This window comes from Mesoplodon densirostris, chromosome X (genome assembly GCF_025265405.1).
Source record: "Mesoplodon densirostris isolate mMesDen1 chromosome X, mMesDen1 primary haplotype, whole genome shotgun sequence".
Lineage (NCBI taxonomy): Eukaryota > Metazoa > Chordata > Mammalia > Artiodactyla > Ziphiidae > Mesoplodon > Mesoplodon densirostris.
In genome coordinates, this window is record NC_082681.1 from 57,193,925 (window position 1) to 57,206,585 (window position 12,661).

The following is a 12,661-nucleotide window of genomic DNA, read 5'->3' on the forward strand; positions in this document are numbered from 1 at the left end:
TCAATGGAATAGTTTAGAAAGCCCAGAGATAAACCCACGCACATATGGTCACCTTATCTTTGATAAATGAGGCAGGAATGTACAGTGGAGAAAGGACAGCCTCTTCAATAAGTGGTGCTGGGAAAACTGGACAGGGACATGTAAAAGTTTGAGATTAGATCACTCCCTAGCACCATACACAAAAATAAGCTCAAAGTGGATTCAAACCTAAATGTAAGGCCAGAAACTATCAAACTCTTAGAGGAAAACATAGGCAGAACACTCTATGACATAAATCACAGAAAGATCCTTTTTGACCCACCTCCTAGAGAAATGGAAGTAAAAACAAAAGTAAAGAAATGGGACCTAATGAAACTTCAAAGCTTTTGCACAGCAAAGGATACCATAAACAAGACCAAAAGACAACCCTCAGAATGGGAGAATATATTTGAAAATGAAGCAACTGACAAAGGATTAATGTCCAAAATTTATAAGCAGCTCATGCAGCTCAATAGCAAAAAAAACAAACAACCCAATCCAAAAGTGGGCAGAAGACCTAAATAGGCATTTCTCCGCAGAAGATATACAGACTGCCAACAAACACATGAAAGAATGCTCAACATCATTAATCATTAGGGAAATGCCAATCAAATCTACAATGAGATATCATCTCACACTTGTCAGAATGGCCATCAACAAAAAATCTAGATACAGCCCCCTCGCCACGAGGAGGAGGTGGAGGAGGAGGCGGCTTGGGGAGATTGAGCAGCGAGCTGGAGGATCAGAGCTGCCTGCCCGCCCGCCGCCGCCTCCCCTCCATAAGCAGGAGCTCGGGCCAGGTCCCGGCACCCAGCCCCAGCCCCTCCCTCGTCGTCAGGCCGCAAGGGCAGCGCATGCGAGCCAGGGAGAGGGAAAGCGAGCGAGCGAGCGCCGGGAGGATGTGGCCAGACCGAGTGAGCGCCTGCGCATGTTGCGTGAGTGGAAGCCACTGCCCACCCCCGTTGCCTTCCCTTCTCTCCCCCTCCCCGCTCTCTCCCAACCGTGGAGCTGCACCGTGTCGGCGCCGGCGGCCAAAGTCAGTAAAAAGAGCTCAACTCCAACCATGACGGGGCCGACGAGACCTCAGAAAAAGAACAGCAAGAAGCAATTGAACATATTGATGAAGTACAAATGAAATAGACAGACTTAATGAACAAGCCAGTGAGTAGATTTTGAAAGTAGAGCAGAAATATAACAAACTCCGCCAACCATTTTTTCAGAAGAGGTCGGAATTGATCACCAAAATGCCAAATTTTGGGGTAACAACGTTTGTTAACCATCCACAAGTGTCTGCACTGCTTGGGGAGGAGGATGAAGAGGCGCTGCATTATTTGACAAGAGTCGAAGTGACAAAATTTGAAGATATTAAATCAGGTTACAGAATAGATTTTTATTTTGATGAAAACCCTTACTTTGAAAATAAAGTTCTCTCCAAAGAATTTCATCTGAATGAGAGTGGTGATCCATTTTCAAAGTCCACTGAAATCAAATGGAAATCTGGAAAGGATTTGACAAAACGTTCAAGTCAAACTCAGAATAAAGCCAGCAGGAAGAGACAGCATGAGGAACCAGAAAGCTTCTTCACCTAGTTTACTGATCATTCTGATGCAGGTGCAAATGAGTTAGGAGAGGTCATCAAAGATGATATTTGGCCAAATCCATTACAGTACTACTTGGTTCCAGACATGGATGATGAGGAAGGGAAGGGAGAAGAAGATGATGATGATGATGAAGAGGAAGAAGGATTGGAAGATATTGATGAAGAAGGGGATGAGAATGAAGGAAGATGAAGGAGAAGATGACTAATGGAACACTGATGGATTCCAACCTTCCTTTTAAAATTTTCTCCAGTCCCTGGGAGCAAGTTGTAGTCTTTTTTTTTTCTCCTTCTCCTCTTGTGCTCAGTGGCCCTGTTTTTGAGGTCTCTTTTCTCCTTTATACCATGGCCCACAACTTATTTTGGGGGGAAATACCTTGAGCAGAATTCAGTGGGAAAAGAATCTCTACCCGTTTCTGTTCCAAGTTCATTTTTATCCCTTCCTGTCTCAACAAAAACTTTATGGAATCAACACCACCATGCTCCATGGGAAAAAAGAAAAACCTTCTGCTCCCTTAGCTCTGCTGGAAGCTGGAGGGTGCTAGGCCCCTGTGTAGTAGTGCATAGAATTCTAGCTTTTTTCCTCCTTTCTCTGTATATTGGGCTCAGAGATTACACTGTGTCTCTATGTGAATATGGACAGTTAGCATTTACCAACATGTATCTGTCTACTTTCTCTTGTTTAAAAAAAGAAAAAAAAACTTAAAAAAATGGAGTTATAGAAGGTCAGCAAAGGGTGGGTTTGAAATGTTTGGGTGGGTTAAGTGGGCATTTTGACAACATGCCTTCTCCTTTGGCATGTTTAATTGTGATGTTTAATGGATATCCTTGCAGTTTATGATGACACTTTTAAAATAAAATTCTCTCCTAATGATGACTTGAGCCCTGCCACTCGATGGGAGAATCAGCAGAACCTGTAGGGTCTTATTTTCAATTGACATTCTCTATTGTAATTTTGTTCCTGTTTATTTTTAAATTTTTCTTTTTGTTTCACTGGAAAGGAAAGATGATGCTCAGTTTTAAACGTTAAAAGTGTACAAGTTGCTTTATTACAATACAACTAAATGTGTACACAAAGGAAAAAAAATCTAGAAACAATAAATGCTGGAGAGGGTGTGGAGAAAAGGGAACACTCTTACACAGTTGGTGGGAGTGTAAATTGATACAGCCACTATGGAGAACAGTATGGAGGTTCCTTAATAAACTACAAATAGATCTATCATATGACCCAGCAATCCCACTCCTGGGCATATACCCTGAGAAAACCATTATTCAAAAAGAGTCATGTACCAAAATGTTCATTGCAGCTCTATTTACAATAGCCCAGAGATGGAAACAACCTAAGTGTCCAGCATCGGATGAATGGCTAAAGAAGGTGTGACACATATATACAGTGGAATATTACTCAGCCATAAAAAGAAATGAAATTGAGCTATTTGTAGTGAGGTGGATAGACCTAGAGTCTGTCATACAGAGTGAAGTAATTCAGAAAGAGGAAGACAAATAGTGTATGCTAACACATATATATGGAATTTAAGAAAAAACAAACGTCATGAAGAACCTAGTGGTAAAACAGGAATAAAGACACAGACCTACTTGAGAATGGACTTGTGGATATAGGGAGGGGGAAAGCTAAGCTTTGACAAAGCGAGAGTTAGGCATGGACATATTTACACTACCAAACGTAAGGTAGTGAGCTAGTGGGATGCAGCCGCATAGCACAGGGAGATCAGCTCGGTGCTTTGTGACCACCTGGATTGGTGGGATAGGGAGGGTGGTAGGGAGGGAGACACAAGAGGGAAGGAATATGGGAACAGATGTATATGTATAACTGATTCACTTTGTTATAAAGCAGAAACTAATACACCATTGTGAAGCAATTATACTCCAATAAAGTTGTAAAAATAAATCTGGCTTTGTTAGTAGATGACATAATTTTCTATCTAGAAAATCTTCAGAATTTTTTTTTTTAAAAGCACTGGAAATAATAAGTGATTATGGGCTTCCCTGGTGGCGCAGTGGTTGAGAGTCTGCCTGCCAATGCAGGGGACACGGGTTCGAACCCTGGTCTGGGAAGATCCCACATGCTGCGGAGCAACTAGGCCCGTGAGCCACAGCTACTGAGCCTGCGTGTCTGGAGCCCGTGCTCCGCAACAAGAGAGGCCGCGATAGTGAGAGGCCCGCGCACCGCGATGAAGAGTGGCCCCCGCTCGCTGCAACTAGAGAAAGCCCTTGCACAGAAACGAAGACCCAACACAGCAAAAATAAATTAATTAATTAATAAAAACTCCTACCACCAACATCTAAAAAACAAACTGATAACAATAATAAGTGATTATATCAAGGTTGCAGGACACACCGTTAATATACAAAAGTGAATTACTTTCCCATATACCAGCGATGAACAAGTGGAATTTGAAATTAAAATAAAAAAATTACATTAACTCCCCTAAAAATTGAAGTACCTAGGTATAAATCTAACAAATCATATACCAGATCTATGTGAGGGAAACTACAAATCTCTGAAGAAGGAAATCAAATAAGTAAAAATACCACAAAAATCAAAATGCAAGATTCAATAGTGTGTTGTCTACAAGAGACTCAATTTAGATTTAGGAACACAGAGGCTGAAAATAAAGGGATGGAAAAGGTATTCCACACAAATGGAGAGCAAAAGACAGTAGAGATGGAGATATAGATAAAACAGAGTTTAAGTCAAAAACTTTCTCGGGAAACAAAGACTATTATACAATGATAAAAGGGTCAAATCACCTGAAAGATATAATAATTATAATATATATGCACCCAACATCAAAGCACCTAAATTTATAAATCAAATATTGACAGAAGTCAAGGCAGTAATAAACAACAAAATAATTGGATGAGACTCCAATAGCCCACTTTCAATAGTGGATCCACGTCCTAAATGTAGGACCTAAATCTATAAATATCTCAGAAGAAAACATAGGGAAAAATCTTTATGACATTGAATTTGGCAAGATTTTCTGGATATGACAACAAAGCATATGACAAAATAGACAGGGTAATGGCAACCCAGAACTTATAGTTTCTGATCCTGCATGCAAGGAGTTTGGAAGTCACCACTCTGTCCTAACAACAAGTAAAAAGCTGAACAGTCTTTAACAATATTCCATAAGAGAGGGAAGGACAAAGTGCAAACCACTGCCCTCAAGATTGAAGAGACAAAGAGACAAATACAAGGAGTCACTGCTTACAGGGTGACTCACTCATAAGTGGTGCTGTTCAATATTGTGCAATTATTCCCCTAGAGCTCTACCAGAGTCTCAAAGTAAACGTCACTGAACAATGCCCTCATCCTACCAGAAAAGGAGGGGGAAAGTATTTTAAAGATATACCAGAAAATTCTGTAATTCTTAACAATCCTTCACCTCAGAGGAATCTTCTTAATCAGAGACTAACCTATTGGCATATTATCAGAGCCTAACTGAACTGAATGAAAGGATATGCACAACTTCAGCCAGCTCTAGCCTTGCATATGGAAGAAGGGAAATACCCAAATTGGCCCCACTGTAACCATGTTAATGTCCCACCTAACTGAGGAGAAAAAAATGTGAGAAACTCTTGTAAGACTTACAGTATGGAGGCATAGGCTCACTGAATGACTGAGACATAAGCATAAAACAACAGAACACTTCATCTCCCCCTACAAACCAATACATTACTAAAGTCTATCTATAGCAGTTCGTTTTACCCAGTGGATCATGTCAAGCTATCAAGAGATAATTACAAGGCATACAAAAAGACAAAAACTACATCTACATGTGGAACAACTCCTACAGAACACTTACTGAATGATGACAGAAGACTTCAGACTTCCAAAAAGGCAAGAAACTCCCTATGTACCTGGGTAGGGCAAAAGAAAAAAAGGAAAAACAAAGAAAATAATAGGAGTGGGACCTGCACTTCTGGGAGGAAACTGTGAAGGAGGAAAAGTTTCCACACACTAGGAAGCCCCTTCAGTGGTGGAGACGGAGTGGGGATGGGAGGGAAAGTTTGGAGCCACTGGGGAGAGTGCAGCAACAGGGGTGCAGATGGCAAAGGGGAGAGTTTCCTGCACAGAGGATCAGTGCTGACCAGCACTCACCAGCCGAGAGCCTTGTCTGCTCATCCACCAGAGCAAGTGGGGGCTGGGAGCTGAGGCTCAGACTTCGGAGGTCAGATCCCACGGAGAGGACTGTGGTTGGTTGCATGAACACAGTCTGAAGGGGGCTCGTCCTCCACAACCAGCAGGGAGGGAGTCTGGGAAAATGTCTGGACCTGACTAAGAGTCAAGAGACCATTGTTTTAGGGTGTGCAAGGAGAGAGGATTCAGAACAACACCTAAATGAGCTCCAGAGATAGGCACGAGCAGCAGCTATTAGCACAGGCACCAGAGACGGGCATGGAATGCTAAGACTGCTGCTGCAGCCACCAAGAATCCTGTGTAAAAGCACAGGTCACTATCCACACCCCCGGGAGCCTGTGCAGCCCGCCACTGCCAGGGTCCCATGATCCAAGGACAACTTTTCCAGGAGAACAAACAGCGTGCGTCAGGCTGTTGCAATGTCACACCGGCCTCTGCTGCCACAGGCTCACCCAGCATTCTGCACCCCTCCCTCCCCCCAGCCTGAGTGAGCCAGAGCCACCAAATCAGCCATTCCTTTAACCCCAACCTTCCTGGGCAGGATCAGATGCCTGAGGACAACCTAGATGTAGAGGTGGGGCCAAAACCAAAGCTGAACCCCAGGAGCTGTGCGAACAAAAAAGAGAAAGGGAAATCTCTCTGTGCAGCCTCAGGAGCAGCAGATTAAATCTCCACAATCAAATCCATTTACCCTGAATCTCTGGAATACCTGAATATATAACAAACCATCCCAAAACTGAGGCAGTGGACATCGGGAGCAACTGTAGACTTGGGGTTTGCTTTCTGTGTCTAACTTTTTCTAGTTTTATGTTTATTGTAGCTTAGTATTTAGAGGTGATAATCATTGGTAGATTTGTTTACTGGCTTGGTTGCTCTCTTCCTTATATATATATATATATATATATATATATATATATATATATTCCTTTTCTTTTTTTTTGTGAGTGTGTATCTGTATGCTTCTTTCTGTGCTTTTGTCTGTATAGGTTTGCTTTCACCATTTGTCCTAGGACTCTGTCTGTCCTCTTTTTTGTAGTATAGTTTTTAGTGATTGTTATCATTGGTGGATTTCTTTATTGGTTTAATTGCTCTCTTCTTTTATTTTTTTAATTATTTTTTAAATTTGTCTATTTTAATAATTTTTATTTTTTTATTTTATAACTTTATTTTATTTCACTTTTTTTCTTTTCTCACTCTTCTTCTGAGCCATGTGGATGACAGGGTCTTGGTGCTCCCACTAGTTCTCAGGCCTGAGCTTCTAAGGGGGGAGAGCTGAGATCAGGATATTGATGCACCAGAGACCTTACAGCACCTTGTAATATCAATCGACCAGAGTTCTCCCAGAGATATCCATCTCAAAGCTAAGACCCAGTTCACTCAACAACCAGCAAGCTCCAGTGTTGGACACCCCATGCAAAACAACTAGAAAGACAGGAACACAAATCCACTCAATAGCAGATAGGCTAACTAAAATCATAATGTTCACAGACACCTCAAAACCCACCACCAGATATGTTACTGCCCACCAGAAAGACAAGATCCAGCCTAATCCACCAGAACACAGGAACCAGTCAACTCTACCAGGAAGCCTACACAACCCACTGAAACAACATTACCCACTGGGTGCAGACACCTAAAACAATGGGAACTATGAACCTGCAGCTTGTGAAAAGGAGATGTCAAACACAGTAAGTTAAGCAAAATGAGAAGACAGAGAAATACACAGCAGATGAAGGAGTAAGGTAAAAACCCACCAGAACAAACAAATGAAGAGGAAATAGGCAGTCTACCTGAAAAATAATTCAGAAGAATGATATTAAAGAAGATACAAAATCTTGGAAATAGAATGGAGAAAAAACAAGAAACATTTACAAAGAACCTAGAAGAACTAAAGAGCAAATAAACAATGATGATCAAAAAATAAATGAAATTTAAAATTCTCTAGAAGGAATCAATAGCAGAATAACTGAGGCAGAAGAATGGATAAGTGACCTGGAAGATAAAACAGTGGAAATAACTATCACAGAGCAGAATAAAGAAAAAAGGATGAAAAGAATTGAGAACAGTCTCAGAGACTTCTGGGATAACATTAAATGCAACAATATTCGAATTATAGGGGTTGCAGAAGAAGAGACAAAGAAAGGGACTGAGAAAATACTTGAAGAGATTATAGTTGAAAACTTCACTAATATGGGAAGGAAATAGTCAATCCAGTCCAGGAAACACAGAGAGCCCCATACAGGATAAATCCAAGGAGAAAAATGCAAGATACATATTAATCAAACTATCAAAAATTAAATACAAAGAAAAATATTAGAAGCAGCAAGAGAAAAGCAACAAATAACATACAAGGGTATCCCCATAAGGTTAACAGCTGATCGTTCATCAGAAACTCTGCAAGCCAGAAGGGAGTGACAGGACATATTTAAAGTGATGAAAGGGAAAAACCTGCAACCAAGATGACTCTAACCAGCAAGGATCTCATTCAGATTCTACAGAGAAATTAAAACCTTGATAGACAAGCAAAAACTAAGAGAATTCAGCACCACCAAACCAGCTTTATAAAAAATGCTAAAGGAACTTCTCTAGGCAGGAAACACAAGAGAAGGGGAAGAACTACAACAATAAAGCCAAAACAATTACGAAAATGGTAATAGGAACATACATACCAATAATAAACTTAAATGTAAATGGATTAAATGCTCCAACCAAAAGACATAGACTGGCTGAATGGATACAAAAACAAGACTCATATATATGCTATCTACAAAAGACCCACTTCAGACCTAGGGACACATACAAACTGAAAGTGAGGGGATGGAAAAAGATATTCCATGCAAATGGAAATCTAAACAAAGCAGGAGAAGCGATAGTCATAACAGAAAAAGTAGACTTTAAAATAAAGACTATTACAAGAAACTAAGGAGAACACTACATAATGATCAAGGAATCAATCCAAGAAGAAGACAGAACAATTGTAAATATTTATGGCCCCAACATAGGAACACCAAAATAAATAAGGCAAATGTTAACTGCCTTAAAAGGGAAAATTGACAGAAACACAATAATAGTAGGGGACATTAAAACCCCAGTGTCACCAAAGGACAGTTCATACAAAATGAAAACAAATAAGGAAAAACAAGCTTTAAATGAACATTAAGCAAGATGGACCTAAATGATATTTAAAGGACCTTCCATCCAAATACAACATAATACACTTTCTTCTCAAGTGCTCATGGAACATTCTCCAGGATAGATATTATCTTGGGTCACAAATCAAGCCTTGGTAAATTTTTAAAAATTGAAATAATATCAAGTATCTTTTCTGACCACAGTGCTTTGAGACTAGATACAAATTACAGGAAAAACACTGTGAAAAATACAAACACATGGAGGCAAAACAATAAACTACTAAATAACCAAGAGAGCAATGAAGAAATCAAAGAGGAAATCAACAAATAACTAGAGACAAAAGACAATGAAATCATGGCGACCCAAAAGCTATGGGATGCAGCAAAAGCAATTCTAAGAGGAGTTTTTAAGAATATAGTCCTACCTCAACAAAAAAGAAACATCACAAATAAACAACCTAATGTTACACCTAAGGCAATTAGAGAAGGAAGAACAACAACAACAACAAAAAAAAACCAAAGTAAGCAGAAGGAAGAAAATCATAAAGATCAAAACAGAAATAAATGAAAAAGAAATGAAGGAACAATAGCAAAGGTCAATAAAACTAAAAGCAGGTTCTTTGAGAAGATAAACAATATTGATAAACCATTAGCCAGACTCATCAGGAAAAAAAGGGAGAAGACTCAAATAAACAGAACTAGAAATGAAAGTAACAATAGACACTACAGAAATGCAAAGCATCACGAGAGATCACTACAAGCAAATATATGCCAATAAAATGGACAACCTGGAAGAAATGGACAAACTCTTAGAAAAACACAACATCCTGAGACAGAACCAGGAAGAAATAGGAAATATAAACGGACCAATCACAAGCACTGAAATTGAAACTGTGATTAAAAATCTTCCAACAAACAAAAGTCCTGAACCAGGTGGCTTCACAGGTGAATTCTATGAAACATTTAGAGAAGAGCCAACACCTATCCTTCTCAAACTCTTCCAAAATATGACAAAGGGAAGAACACTCCCAAACTCTTTGAGGCCACCATCACCCTGATAACAAAACCAGACAAAGATGTCATAAAAAAAGAAAACTGCAGGCCAATATCACTGATGATCATAGATGCAAAAATCCTCAATAAAATAATAGCAAATAGAATCCAATGGCACATTAAAGGGACCATACATCAAGTGGCGTTTATCCCAGCAGTGCAAGGATTCTTCAATATACACAAATCAATGTGATACTCCTAATTAACTAATTGAAAGATAAAAAAACTTATGATCATCTCAATAGATGCAGAAAAAGCTTTTGACAAAATTCAACACCCTTTTATGATAAAAACCCTCCAGCAAGTAGGCAGAGAGGGAACTTACCTAAACATAATAAAGGCCATATATGACAAACCCATGGCCAACATCATTCCCAATGGTGAAAAATTGAAAATATTTCCACTAAGATCAGGAACAAGACAAGGTTACCCAACTCACCACTATTATTCAATAGTTTTGGAAGTTTTAGTCACAGATATCAGAGAAGAAAAAGAAATAAAAGGAATCTGCATTATAAAAGAAAAAGTAAAACTGTCACTGTTTACAGATGAAATGATACTATATATAGAGGATCCTAAAGATGCTACCAGAAAATTACTAAAGCTAATCAATGAATTTGGTAAAGTAGCAAGATACCAAATTAATGCACAGAAATCTCTTGCATTCCTATATACTACTGATGAAAAATCTGAAAGATAACTTAAAGAAACACTCCAGCTTACCACTGAAACAAGAAGAATAATATACCTGGGAATAAACCTACCTAAGAAGAAAAAAACCCTGTATGCAGAAAACTATAAGACACTGATGAAAGAAAATAAAGATGATACAACCAGATGGAGAGATATACCATGTTCTTGGATTGGAAGAATCAACATTGTGAAAATGACTAAACTACCCACAGCAATCTACAGATTCAATGTAATCACTATCAAACTACCAATGGCATTTTTCACTAAAGTAGAACAAAAAAATTTACAATTTATATGGAAGCACAAAAGACCCCGAATAGCCAAAGCAATCTTGAGAAAGAAAAACAGAGCTGGAGGAATCAGGTTTCCTTACTTCAGACTATACTACAAAGCTACAGTAATCAAGACATCATGGTACTGGCACAGAAACAGAAATATAGATCAATGGGAAAGGATAGAAATCCAGAGGTAAACCCACACACATATGGTCACCTTATCTTTGCTAAAGGAGGCAAGATTGTCCAATGGAGAAAAGACAGCCTTTTCAATTAGTGGTGCTGCTTAAACTGTACAGCTACATGTAAAAGAATGAAATTAGAAATTAGAAATTAAAACCATACACAAAAATAAGCTCAAAATGTATTTGAGACCTAAATGTAAGGCCAAATACTATAAATCTCTTAGAGGAAAACATAGGCAGAAAACTCTATGACATATATCACAGCAAGATGCTTTTTGACCCACCTCCTAGAAAAAGGGAAATAAAAACAAACAAATGGGACCTAATGAAATTTAAAAACTTTTGCACAGCAAAGGAAACCATAAACATGATGAGAAGACAACCCTGAGAATGACAGAAAATATTTACAAATGAAGTAACTGACAAAGGATTAATCTCCAGAATGTACAAGCAACACATGCAGCTCAATATCAAAAAAACAAACAAGCCAATCCGAAAATGGGCAGAAAACCTAAATAGACATTTCTCCAAAGAAGATAAACAGATTGCCATCAAACACATGAAAGGATGCTCAACATCACTAATCATTAGAGAAATGCAAATTAAAACTGCAATAAGGTATCACCTCACACCAGTCAGAATGGCCATCATCAGAAAGTCTCCAAACAATAAATGTTAGAGAAGGTGTGGGGAAAAGGGAACCCTCTTTCACTGTTGTTTGGAATGTAAACTGATACAGCCACAATGGAGAACAGTATGGAGGTTCCTAAAAAAATTAAATATAGAACTACCATATGACCCAGCAATCCCACTATTGAGCATATACCAGGAGAAAGCCATAATTCAAAAAGAGTCATGTACCAGAATGTTCATAGCAGCACTATTTACAATAGTCAGGACATGGAAACAACCTAAGTGTCCATGACAGATGAATGGATAAAGATGTGGCACATATATACAATGATGTATATTGTATATACACCAAGATACATCAAGATACTCAGCCATCAAAAGAAATGAAATTGAGTTGTTTTTAGTGAGGTGGGTGGACATAGAGTCTGTCATACAGAGTGAAGTAAGTCAGAAAGAGAAAAACATATACTGTATGAAAACACAAATATATGGTATCTTAAAAAAAAGGTTCTGAAGAACTGAGGGGCAAGACAGAAATAAAGATGCAGGCATATAGAATGGACTTGAGGACATGGGCAGGGAGAAGGGTAAGCTGGGCTGAAGTGAGAGAATAGCATGGACAAATATGCACTACCAAGTATAAAAGAAATAGCTAGTGGGAAGCAGCTTCTTTTTCTTAATTGATCTAAGAGATAGCAGTTTGTTCAAAAATAGTAGCTACAATATATTTGATTATGTATGCTTATATGCAAGTAAAATTAATGACCTCAAGGATACCAGGGATAAGACAGCAGAATTAGGATTATTTGTTATTATAAGTACTCTTAGTACCCATGGATGATATAGTGTTATTTGAAAATGGACTTAGATTAGCTGTAAATGTGTATTTCAAATATGAGGGCAACCACCAA

The 12,661-nt window shown here is 38.8% G+C and overlaps 1 pseudogene; it reads left to right on the forward strand.

Annotated features, from left to right (window-relative positions):
- The first annotated feature begins 664 nt into the window (after positions 1-664).
- On the forward strand, positions 665-1,808 carry LOC132481605 (protein SET-like; annotated as a pseudogene).
- The last annotated feature ends 10,853 nt before the right edge of the window (positions 1,809-12,661 follow it).